The following is a 4,264-nucleotide window of genomic DNA, read 5'->3' as shown; positions in this document are numbered from 1 at the left end:
TCCCTACACCATGAGGATCCCACAGCATCTTCCAAAAGCTTTTCAGTGAGAATTGGGCAGTGATGAGCAGGAGCTGCAGGAAAGTGTGCAGGACAAGTCTGCTAATGATTTTCTTGGGAGCAGCATCACAGGGTAAAAATAGCATCATCCTAAAATGGTCAGTGGCTGTTCCAGTCCAGTGTGTGACACAGAGGGGACTTATCAGAAAGGTAATGACTGAAGGGGCAGCTTGGATGGGCTGGCAAACATTCCTTTCCCTGCTGAAAGAGGCAGATCTCAAGTAAACACAGGCACTTGAGTTAATTATTTTGAAGTATTTTTCGAGTTTAAAGGAATTTCAGCTGAAGTGGAACTTGGGTTGGTTACAAATGGAGATAGGGGTCAGGAGAGGCAGTGGTAACTCAGGTTGGTTTTGCCCTGGGTGTGTTAATGTCAGTCAACATATAGCAAATGTACACTAATTATCTCAGGCTAATTATCTTAGGGAATTCCAGGTGTCAGCACTGACCTGATGCTTTTTGTTTTCCATTTTCCCATGTTTTTCTCAAAGGAATGGCTATTTAAAGTAGCAGTCATGGCCTAAGTTGGTCAGCAGAGCTAAATTTGGGCAGGGTGTGGTGGTTGTGACTCGAGAGTTTACCTTCACACAGTGTTACCAAATTAAGGATTCACTTTCAAAAGGCACTTCTGATGTCCTGAACCCTCTGCAGGATGTGCTGCTGGTTTTTCTCCCTAATTCCCACCTTTCCTGGTTTTGTTCATCGTGGCAGGGAAGTTCTTTGGGCTGTCAGCCCCGTTTTTGTACCAGCCTTGTGTTGAAATGTTCTGTTCATGTGTGCTCTGCCTGGTGGTACAAGGAAAAGCTTTGCCCTGGAGGTCGTGGCCCCAGCTGTGCCAGAGGTGACAGCAGGAAGTGTCTCTGTCACTCAGCCCTCAGATTAAATCTGGCTGAACCGGATTTAGTCAGGGCTGGACTCTGCCTTGCTCCCTGACCTGTTCCTCTCCTAAAACCAAACCAACTCCCTTCTCAAACTGCAGGTCTGGGAGGTGGCAAGGAGTGGAACACTGCTGCAGATAAGCTTTTCCAGCCCTGCCTTGCCACTTGTTTTGCTCTTTGAATGAGAGAGAACATCAATATTCATCAATACTTGAGCCACTGGGAGCCTTTAAGGTCTGCTTTGCTTTGCAGAGTGGGTGTGAGCACAGAGCATCCCTGGGGTCTCCTCCATCCCCAGGGGCTCCTCCATCCCTGGGGCTCATCCATCCCTGGGGCTCATCCATCTCTGCCCCAGCACAGGGAGCAGTTGCAGCAATGGCACTGTGGGGAGCATTTGTTACATCGACTGCTGTCACTCCTTCCATGGATGCCATTCTTTACCTCTTATCTGCAACAGCCTCAGTTAGCAGCACAATTGTGCCTGTTCAGCTTGGCAAGGTAAAGGTCCAGGGATTTGGGCTGATCCAGGCAGATCCTTTTCATGTGTGGGACATCAAACCACTCCCTGTATCCTCTGTTCCTTTATCTCAGACCTTGCAACTGCTGCAGGTTTTTCACTTGAATGGCTTTGTTAGCTCACCTTAAACCATTTCCTCTCAAAACAGTAATCCTTAAAGGATTATTATTAATTACTCAGTTTTGGAATGAGCTTACTGCTCATTAAGCATGCAAAATTGATTGTTATCTGCTGGTTTGAGGCAATGGCTTTGCATCATGCTGGGTTGCTCATGCATTTTTCTCAGCAGGTTTAGTTTTCATTGTTAGAACTCAAGACATATTTCAAGATGACTGAATTCAGAATTTTAACATGCCCTTTCTTTCATTTTCATTTTCCCCCCAGTCTGTTTATTGGCTGGAATATTATTCTTCTAGACTTTGCAGAGTGCAGCTTTCCCACTTGGGGCAGTGGGGATTTCCTTGGTGCTGCAATCACAATGCTCCAGTGGTTGTGTCTGGTGAACAGTATTCTGTGAGACACTTCTAAAATGTCTTTATGCCTCTTCATCCAAACTTCTTTTACCACTTCTGGTAAAGATGTCACATCTGGGAGAAATTCCCTTGAGACTTTTGGGTAAATGAAGAAATGGTCTTCTGGTGTTCTGCCCTTTCCTTTTGTTCTGTTTTTGCAGGCAGAGACTGAGCTGTGTTACATTGCTCATCAGATGCACTTTGACTTTATTATTTTTCTGCAGTTATTTGATCCAGTTTGGGAAACTTGTAGTGGGCTCTTTTTAACTGATTAATATTTGAAACAGTTTTGCAGAAATCTTTGGGACCAAGGATTTCTAGAATTCTCAGATCTGTGCTGTATAAGAAGGGGTTTGTGCCCTTTAATGTTTCTTTGCTTGTCTGGCTTTTTGTTGGTCTTGCAATAAACTTCAGCACTCCCTTGCTAAGGTAAATCCACTCAGGTACTCGTGTCAGGAGTCAGGTTAATTTTTATGCAGCTGTAAAGACAAACATTTCACAATTTAAATGGATATTTTTCCTCCCCTTAGCTTGTTCAGCCACTCAAACAGATGTTTGGTTCCTTGTACTCTCTGGGGTTTTGTTTTTTTGGACAGTCTCATTTGAATGAAATCACTACTCAGGGGAAGAGAAAGGGAGGAGGTGGCTTCCAAGCTAAGCTCACTCCTGCAGACGCTGGGCTAAGCAGATTTTGGGCTTTTTCCCTTTCCCGAGGGCTGCACTCCTGCATGGGCCGAGCTGCTGGGCTCTGGGAGTTGCCAGGAATTCCAGTGTGGCTGTGATAAACCAGCCTGGCTCCTCGATGAGCAGCTGATCTCTGTTACTGCCTGGAACTCTCCCATTCTTGTTTGAACTTCCTTTCTTATTTAATGTTTCTTTAAAAATAGCTTTATTTGTTTTCATAGAGCACTGCAGAGCAGCGTTCTGGAGGGTGTGGGCTCTGCTCTCCCTGTGCCGCGTCTTACAATCAAAGTCTTACAAAAGGTCCTTTTTGCCACCTTCTCAGAAGTTTTTTGAATTCAATTCAGTTTGTAGAGGGTAACACACAAGTGAGAATTTCCATGTTTCTTGCTGTGTAAGAGGTGTGGCACTTTTCCTCTCTCTGGTCCTAATCTCTACAACTGAAAACCTGAAATTCAGTGAAATTAGATATATGGTGAGGTTTTTGAATACATATCCTTCAGTGTGCAATGGTAGAATTGGAAATTTGCCCCAATTGCAGGCAGTTTGGCATTAGTAATATTACCAATATTACTGGTAATAAAGATTTTTAGACTGGTTTTAAAAAGAATTTGAAATAAAACCCCAAAGCTTCTCAGTATAGAATGACTATAACCTTGTTAAATAACAAATAACCTATGCTGAGGTTAGTGCAAAGAAGTAAACATTTAATATTTGCTTTACTCTGATGGTGATGAGGATTAGACACTGAAGATATCCTGGAATTTTATGGCCTGAATCCAAATACAAGGCAATGACAAGAACAATTATTCTGTGATTAACCCCTGCATGTCAAATCATGTCAGATTTCAGAGTATTCTTGTAATATGTAAAGTTTAGAGTTTACTGCCAGCACAGCTCTGTTCTGGCTGAGAAAATCAGAGCCAGGAGTGACTCCTGCAGGAGCACCCAGCACAGTGGGGACCCTCTGAGGAGAATCCACGGATTGAGGGGGACCCAGAGCTGCTCCTGAGGAGGGGCTGGAGCATCAAACAGCAAATGGGCCTCTCAGGCAAACAGTTACAGAGCAGAATTCCTTGGCTCCAGAGCTCTGGAGCCAGAGTTTCTTGGCGTTCTGAGTGCATTCCTTCTCCAGTGTGTGCTCAGAATAACTTGGGACTTTTTGGAGCAGAAGTGGGACAAACGTTTGCAGACAGAACAGTCTGGGCTCCCTTTGGGCTGCTGGGCTTTGAGAGTGCATCAGGGTTTGTTCATGGCTCTGAGTCTTACTGGGCTCTAATCCCCTCCTCTGACTCAAATAATCCAAAAAGCCTGTCCTGAACTAAAGCAGATGCTGCTGTTGGTTGTTCACTTGGAATGTTGCACTTGTGTTGGGAGAGAATGAAAGTTTCAGGATAAGTAAATGCACTTGACCTTTTTTGATCACTTGGATTTTGGCTTAGGAGGATGGACCTTAATGAAAGTCACAGGTCAGCCTGAAATTTTAAACAACTTTTTGTGCAGTTCTATGATTTTAAAGTAGCTTTGGTTTGGATTCCAGTGGACCAGGTAAAGTTTAATGGGATGGGGATTTCAGCCTGTACTGTTACTGCGGTGTAACTCAGGCTTTGCTTGAAG

The sequence above is a fragment of the Geospiza fortis genome, unplaced genomic scaffold (assembly GCF_000277835.1).
Source record: "Geospiza fortis unplaced genomic scaffold, GeoFor_1.0 scaffold432, whole genome shotgun sequence".
Classification (NCBI taxonomy): domain Eukaryota; kingdom Metazoa; phylum Chordata; class Aves; order Passeriformes; family Thraupidae; genus Geospiza; species Geospiza fortis.
This window is presented reverse-complemented; position numbering follows the sequence as displayed.